Consider the following 9,265-nt stretch of genomic DNA (forward strand, 5'->3'; position numbering starts at 1 on the left):
ATATATAGATATATATTTCACATCTTCTCTATCCACTCCTCTATCCACTTCTCTATCCACTTCTCTGTGGACACTTAGGTTGCGTCCACATCTTGGCTGTTGTAAATAGTGCTGCCGTGAACACTGGGGTGCATGGATCTTTTTGAATTAGAGTTTTGTCTGGATATATGCCCAGGAGTGGGATCGCTGGATCATATGGTAGCTCTATTTTTAGTTTTCTGAGGAACCTCCATACTGTTCTCCATAGTGGCTGAACCAACTTACATTCTGGGGGGAGGGGCACAATTTAACCCATAACCCAGCCTTTGAGAGGGGGCTGGGAAGGGACAGGCAGAGTCTCCCCCTGCGGACCACAGTGATCTCAGCTTTGATGTTGAAGAGAAACGTTGGCCTTTGGGGCTAGATTTACAAGTCTGAATCTTTTGAACCTTAAAACCTGGGAGAAATCCCAGCTGGCAATATGTCTCCTCAGTTTTGTCACCATTCCCCTGCAGATGAATAACAGAAGGTGTGCAAAAAAGGTTAATCTCAGAATAACCGTTGGGGGTTAATGGATTTCGGAAGAGAAGGCACTGAAAGATACATGTCACAGAACTTTCTCACTCCAGGTAGGAACAGGACAGAGGTTTGCTTAAGGAGATACTTGCAAGTCAGTTGTCAGATTGAGCAAAGAAGAATGCAGAATGCCCATTTCGATGTGAATTTCAGATACACAAGAAATCATGTTTTAGTGTAAGTCCATCCCACGCAATATAGAGGACACACTCATACTAAATATTATTCACTCTTTATCTGAAATTCAAATTTAATTGGGCATCCTGCATTTTTTCTGGCAACCCGTTTCCAAATGACTAATGGAGTTAATCCACGTTAGAAGGCTATTGTGATGGAGTTTTTGAAACTCTGAGGCCACTTCAGGGTGTGGGTGAAGCAGAAACAGTTCACAACACACACTGACCCCAGTGAAAACCCAGTGTGACTCTTACAAGGTGCAACCCCCCCTTCCCCCCTCTGAGGTGACCACTTCTCTGGATTTGGTGTTCACCATTCCTTTGCTTTTTTTTTAAAAAAAGCATTTTATCGCATATGCATGTCCCCCTAAACCTAAGGCAATATTAAAAATATTGGCCAGGTCTTAACCCTTTAGCTGCTGGGTCGTGAAGAAGTCCGTAGGGTCACAGGGGCAAAGCCAGGGTGCTCAGGAACGTGCTGGAGTGAGGGAGGCTGGGAGCAGCAGCTCCCTACCAACCAGTTTTGCCATATTTTATCAACTGGTACATTCATACAGAGGTGTGCCTGCTGGGTAGCAGCCCTGCCCTAAATACTATTTGTTGAGTGTAGCCTTATTTTCTTTTAATCATTCTATAAACAGATATACCGTTTTATGACATGGTTTAATTTCTTTCTTTTGTTTTTGTTTTGGCCCAGCATGATCTTGTTGGGAGTCATTCTCATTAATGCATGTCTCTGCTGTTCATTATTTTGTGTCATCCATTGAATGACTACCCCACCATTTATTCATCTAGTCTACAGTTCAGGAATATTCCAGGGTTTTGCTATGGCTAGCAGGGCTGCTCTGAATAATCTTGTACATGAAATCTGGATCCACGTGTCAGAGTTTCTCAGGGGGACGTAAATCTGGGAAGGGAGTTCCCAATCGCAGGATCCGTTCATTTTCAGCTTTACTGGACCTGTCACAAAGAGTCAAGCTCCCTTTCCACGGGCCAAGGTTGTTCCTGGGGAGCAGCTGCCTTGCCAGAGACTACATTTCCCAGCCTCCCTTGCAGCTAGTTGAGGTCCTATGACTTGTTTTGACCAATAGAAAGTACGCCAAAGGGAGGTGTGTCTTTCAGGACTGAGATGGTTAAGGATGCAGTGCGTCTTCCTCATGCTGTCCTTTCCTGCTAGGGCTGCTCTGAAAGCTTCATGCCGGGCGGGTGGAAACCACATGTTGGGAATGGAGGCATCACAGACGGAAGGAGCCTGGACCACTTGACAGACTGCCTTCCAGGGTAGAAGCACACATTCAGTGGACTTAGCTTATGTAAGAAATAAACTTTCACTCTTAAGATACCGAGATCTGCTGTATTTTCTTATTCCAGCAATTGACTGACCCTGCCCAGTAATATATTAGATCCTGTGAAATTGTTTTCCGAAATGGTTGCCCACCGCACATTTCTCTCAGTGAGGGATGAGCGGTTTCCTTGCTTCTCATTCTCACCAGTGCTTTTAATTTGCCAACTTTAGTTTTAATTTTTTTTTCTTTTCTGGCCGTGCCACACAGTTTGCGGGATCTTAGTTCCCCGACCAGGGGTTGAACCCAGGCCGTGGGCAGTGAGAACATGGAGTCCTAACCACTGAACCACCAGGGAATTCCCTTAATTTGCCAACTTAAAAAAAAACAACTTTCTATCTTGAAACATTTCTGTTGCAACAGAAAAGTTGCAAGAAGAGTTCAATGAACTGCAGAGTAACTTTCACCCAAATTTACCAATCACTTAACATTTTGCTATTTTCCCCTCCCCCCCTCTCTATTTTTGAAGAACTATTTCAAAGCAGCTTGTGAGCATCACGTCCCTTCACCCCTAAATATTTAAGCATGTATCTCTTAAGAACTAGGCCACTCTCTACATACCGATTCATTTATCAAATTCAGAAAATTTCTACAGATATAATAGTATTATCTAATCAACAGTACGTATTCAAAGTTCACCAATTGCCCAGCCATGTCCTTCATGGCCTTGGGCATTTTCAGACTTTAAATTTTTCCCCTCTGCGCCTGTAACCATGGTTTATTTAAACATCATCTTTAAATGAACTCACTTTTCAAAAAGGTAATTACATACATTTATTTCAGGAGGCAATTTTACATTGCTCCCCTAAATGGAAAGCTAGAAAAGTAAGCAAGTAGAAAGCAACTCTAAAAGCTTATACTAGTGTATATGCGCGCACACACACACACACACACACACACACACACACACACACACACATCTCAAGAAAGGGAAGTTAAAGGCCAAAATGCTAATAATACTGAGGATATATCTGGGTAGTTAGGGTCCTCATATTTTCTTGTATTTTTAAATTTTTGATAGTAAGCTGCTTTTCTTTTTTAAAAAAATGTGCTGTTAAAATATATCTTAGAAATTTAAATTGCACTGATTTCAATTTTCATGATTGTGAGCTCTTGGTCAAGCTTTGTATGTGCCATATATATATATTTTAAAAACCTAATTATTAAATGAAGAACCCCAAAACAAAACAAAACAAAAATAAATGCTTGGGACTTCCCTGGTGGTGCAGTGATTAAGAATCCACCTGCCAATGCAGGGGACACAGGTTCGAGCCCTGGTCCGGGAAGATCCCAGGTGCCGTGGAGAAACTAAGCCAGTGCGCCACACATACTGAGCCTGCGCACTAGAGCCCGCGAGCCACAACTACTGAGCCCGTGTGCCACAACTACTGAAGCCCGAGCACCTAGAGCCCGTGCTGTGCAACAAGGGAAGCCACCACAATGAGAAGCCCACGCACTGCAACGAAGAGTAGCCCCCACTCGCTGCAACTAGAGAAAGTCCGCGTGCAGCGAAGACCCAACGCAGCCAAAAATAAATAAATTTATTTTAAAAAATAATAAAATGTTGTGTTAGTTTCAGATGTACAGCACAGTGATTCAGATATATGTATATATATGTATATTCTTTTCCCTTATAGGTTATTACAAAATATTGAGTATAGTTCCCTGTGCTATACAGTAGGTCTTGTTGTTTAAGTATTTTATATGTAGTAGTGTGTATCTGTTAATCCTAAACTCCTAGTTTATCCCTCTCCCCTTTCCCCTTTGGTAACCATAAGTATGTTTTCTAGATTCCACATATAAGCAATATCATATAGTATTTGTCTTTGTCTGGCTTACTTCACTTGTGATAATCTCTAGGTCCATCCCTGTTGCTGTAAATGGCATTATTTCATACTTTAAAAAAATTATTTTTTTAATTTATTTATTTTGGTTGTGTCTGGTCTTAGTTGCAAGCACACGGGATCTTCATTGAGGCACATGGGATCTTTTCGTTGTGGCACACGGGCTCTTTGTTGTGGCATTCGGGCTTCTCTCTAGTTGTGGCATGCAGGTTTTCTCTTCTCTAGTTGTGGTGTATGGGCTCCAGAGTGCACGGGCTCTATAGTTTGCGGCACTAGGGCTCTCTAGTTGAGACGTGCAAGCTCAGTAGTTGTGGCATGTGGGCTTAGTTGCCACGTGGCATGTGGGATCTTAGTTCCCCAACCAGGGATTGAATCCATGTCCCCTGCATTGGAAGGTAGATTCTTTACCACTGGACCACCAGGGAAGTCCCTCATTCTTTTTTATGGCTGAGTAATATTCCATTGTATATCTATATACCACATCTTCTTTATCCATTCCTCTGTTGGTGGACATTTAGGTTGATTCCATATCCTGGCTATTATAAATAGTGCTGCAATGAACATTGGGGTGCATGCATCTTTTCGAATTGGAGTTCCCTCCAGATATATGCCCAGGAGTGGATTGCAGGATCATATGGTGGTTCTATTTTAAGTTTTTCAGGAACCTCCATACTGTTCTCCACAGTGGCTGTCAATCACGCTATTTTAAAAAATCAATATGGAGAAGCCAAAAGGTGATATTAAATTTCTAGCCCAGAAGGGGAGACCAAGAATTGTTAGAGAGGCTCTGAAGACACACTAGCATTCAACCGAGCTTTTCTCATTGGCTGAATCAGCCAGAAAGAGACATCAAAAGATACTGTCTTGGGACTTCCCTGGTGGTCCAGTGGTTAAGACTCCATGCTTCCATTTCAGGGGGCATGGGTTTGATCCCTTGTCAGGGAACTAAGATCCCGCATGCCACATGGTGAGGCCAAAAAAAAAAATACTAACTGTCTCATAATGGGATCCAATGTTCTTTAAGGCCATAAAGGGGTGCATGTCCCACACTTTGGGGAACACTGTCTTCTCCTTGTGTGTGACTCTGGGGCAGGTCACTTGAACCTTTGAGACCCTCCGTTCTCTCATCTGTGAAGTGGGAAGGCACATCACCCATCTGAGGGGCAGGGACCTTGGTGATTAAGAACAGTTACTTTGTTTTGTTTTGTTTTTTCTCCACGACATGCAGCTTGCTGGATCTTAGTTCCCTGACCAGGGATCAAACCTGGATCCTGGCAGTGGAAACACCAAGTCCTAATCACTGGACCACCAGGGAATTCCCTAAGAACAGTTACTTTTTATTGTTTTTCCTTTTTTTTTTTTTTTTAAATTGGTTGCGCTGGGTCTTCCTTGTGGCTCGTGGGCTCCTTAGTTGTGGCATGCGAACTCTTAGTTGTGGCATGCATGTGGGATCTAGTTCCCTGGCCAGGGATCGAACCTGGGCCCCCTGCCTTGGGAGCTCGGAGTCTTAACCACTGTGCCACCAGGGAAGTCCCAGAACAGTTACTTTGGAGACCCAGGTTTGGTTCCACCCCTGGAGCTCCTGGGGTATCTGAGACAATGAAATGAGATAACGCTTAGCACAGTGCTTAGAACTGCGAATAAACATTAGCCCAGCACTGTCCGGTAGAAATCTTATGTGACCCACATGTGCAACTTAAAATTTTCTAGTAGCCACATCTTGGAAAGTAAAGAGGAACAGCTAACATGAATTCTAATGACAACATGATGCTCGGTGAAATAATCCAGACACCAAAAAAAAAGACAAGTACTAAATGATTCCACTTATAGGAGGTCCTAGAGGAGTCCAGTTCATGCAGACAGGAAGTAGATGGTGGGGGCCAGGGGCTGGGGGAGGGGGACAGAGTTTCATTTTTACAAGATAGAGAGTCCTGGAGATGGAGGGTGGGGATGGTTGTCCAACAGTGTGAATGTCCTTAATGCCACTGAGCTGTGCACTTAAAAATGGTTAAGATGGCAAGCGTTACGTTCTGTGTATTTTCCCATAGTTAAAAGTAGGAATAAAACGTAAAAGAATTATAGTGAAGAAGGCTTCAAGATATGGAAGGCTGTTAATGGCATTTTAAGTGAAAAAATTGGGAACGACATACAACGGCACCCAAATCTTTGTAATAATAATAATAATAATAATACGAATGATTGTTTAAGCCGAAAACCCTAGCCCAGTATTAACAGCAGTTATCTCTGGACTGTGAGATTATCAGCGAGTTTCGTTTTCTCTTGGCAGTTCTTTGTCAACCTCCTCACCACCCCCACTGGCATCTACCTCCCACCCTTTCAAGCCCCATGGGAGCTGATCTGGGGTGAGATGTCCGTGTCCATCATGGACAGAGTCCCATCCACTGCTTCAATTCCGATGAGGTGAGGTCCCCATTCCCATCCCCCACCGTGCTGTCAAGTCCATCCTCATCCCCGAACCCATCCCAATGTTGTTCTCCACCTCACGCCCAACGCTGTCCATGTCCCCGTCCCCATTTCCATCCCCAACGCCTTCCATTTCCAATGCTGTCTTAGCCTCATCTCCAATCCCAACTCAGCCTCCACCCTCCGCCCCAACCTGATCCCCAGGCCAGTTCCCAACCACTGTATCCATTCTTATCCCCAATTCCATCCTCGTGTCTATCTCAACCTCAATTTAGTTCAGCCCCGGCCCCTAGCCAGCTCACCCTCCTCCGTGAGTAGATGATTGGTTCCCTCCAAATGTCCACATCCTTGTTACCAAAACTTGGGAATATGTCACCTTCCATGGCAAAGGTGTCATTGAATTGAGGATCTTGAGAGGAGGAGATTGTCTCGCGTTGTCCTCGTGGACCCAGTGTCATCCCAAGGGTCTTTTTTTAATTTTAATATGTATTTATTTATTTATCTGGTGCACCAGGTCTTAATTGCGGCATGCAGGATCTAGTTCCCTAACCAGGGATCGAAGCCAGCCCCCCTGCATTGGGAGCACGGAGTCTTAGCCACTGGACCACCGGGGACGTCCCCATCACAAGGGTCTTTATAAGAAGCTCCAGGTCAGAGAAAAGGGGTAAGATTATGGCATCAAAAGAAGGGATGACGCATTTTGGTTTTCTTTTCTTTTTCCTTTTTTTTTTTTTTGTCTGTGATGGGTCTTTGTTGCTGCACATGGGCTTCTCATTGTGGTGGCTTCTCTTGTTGCGGAGCACGGGCTCTAGGCGCACAGGCTTCAGTAGTTGTGGCACGCGGGCTCAGTAGTTGTGGCTCGCGGGCTCTAGAGCGCAGGCTCAGTAGTTGTGGTGCACAAGCTTAGTTACTCCGGGGATGTGGCATCTTCCCGGACCAGGGCTCGAACCCGTGTCCCCTGCATTGGCAGGTGGGTTCTTAACCACTGCGCCACCAGGGAAGTCCCGGATGATGCACTTTGAAGATGGAGGAAGGGGCCCTGAGCCAAGGAATGCAGGCAGCCCCTAGAAGCCAGAGAAAGCCAGGATGTGGATTCTTCCCTGGAGCCTCCAGAAGGAGCCAGCCCTGCCCACACCTGGGTGTTTGCCCCATAGGACGCCTTCCGAACTCCTGATCTCCAGAACCGTACGATAGTAGATGCGTGTAGTCTCAAGCCACTGTTTGTGCTAATTTGTTGCAGCGGCCATGGAGACGCATCACCCCTCCACCCAAGCTCTGGCCCTTCGTACCTGCTCGCTGGTAGGGGGGAGCAGCACCCCCTCAGCACCCACACACCTGTCTCACCGTCCTGTTGCCCCTGTGCGCGTGTGCAGTACAGGGTGATTTCCCAAACTCCAGGCTGCAGTGGGCGTGGGCACCTGTTACCACCTTGCTTCCGGCTGCTAAACCCTTAAGCAAGATCCAGGAGAGCCAGATCCTGATGGCTGTGTCCTCGCCCAGATTTGACTAGGGACACAGGAGGCTGTCTGCTTCCAGCTGGGCTGGGAGAGGCTGGGGTGGCAGCGGTGGCGGTGTGAGTGTGTGTTTTAATATTTATTTTTTTATTTGGCCGTTCCGGGTCTTAGTTGCAGCACATGGGATCTTTAGCTGCCTTGCGTCATGTGAGATCTAGTTCCCTGACCAGGGATTGAACCCGTGCCCCCTGCATTGGGAGCCCGGAGTCTTAGCCACTGTGCCACCGGGGAAGTCCCAGTGGTGTGTGTTTGCCCTCCTGGTCCACCTGGGGAAGGAGTTTGGGGCCAGGGCTATGGCTACAGGTGGGTTTTTTGCTGATCTAGGGGAGTAGAGAGCCAGGTCGAGCTTTTAATTCAGGCTCTGGAAACTTCTGTCACCTCTAAACGTGACGTCTTTCTCATCCCTCCAGAGGATCTTGAAGGCGGCTCTCTGCGTATCTGGAAGAGTGTGAACGTGGAAGCATTTTACACCGTGTAGATCAGGGATCCCCAACCCCCAGACCGTGCTCCCCATCGCTCACATTAAAGACTGAACCATCCCCCTGGCCCCTTCCATGGAAAAATTGTCTTCCACGAAACTGGTTCCTGGTGCCAAAAAGGTTGGGGACCGCTGTTGTAGATGATGATCATGATGACGATGGTTTAATAGCCTCTTTTCATTCAGTGCCAACTCTGGGCCGAGGCCTCAGCCTACACAACCTCAATAGTTCCCAAGTTTCGAATTTACAGAGGACCCTCGGGGTTTTCCTATATCCACCCCCCACCGAAACTCTTATTTACGTAAGATATTTTGTCAAATGACACCCCCTTTAAAAAGCTAAATTAATTACTTTAAAAAAATGTGGTGAAATATACATAACATGAGATGTACCACGTTAACCATTTTTAATTCTTAAAGCCCGCGTGCAGCAATGAAGACCCAACACAGCCAAAAATAAATAAATAAATTTATTTTAAAAAGTGAAATAAATAAATACCATGTAAATAATATCAAGACAGTCTAGCTGGATACTGTTGCCTGCTGAAGGGCTTTTTAACAAGCAAAGGGATGAAATGTTGAGGCATAAACATGTATTAGCACCAACTGAGCCCCTCTCCTGGAACTATTGAGAACTGAAAAGGGAGTAAGTAGATTTCTCGCCACACAGTTCAGTGATTCTCAGTGCAGGGCCACCATCACCAAAAATTTTCTTCCTAGGGAAATGCTGTATCAGCTCATTAAATCTTCACAGTAGCCCTAAGAGGGAGGTACTATTATTATTCCCATCTTACAGGCGAGAAAGCTGAGGCTCAGAGAGGTGCATTCACTTGCCCAAGGCCACACAGCTTAGGAACAGGAGGAACTCAGAATTCAAACTCAGGCCTGTCTGACTGTCAAACCAGAGCTTTCCACAGACCTGGGAAGCCAG

Source organism: Grampus griseus (assembly GCF_964374135.1).
Source record: "Grampus griseus genome assembly, chromosome: 3".
NCBI lineage: Eukaryota > Metazoa > Chordata > Mammalia > Artiodactyla > Delphinidae > Grampus > Grampus griseus.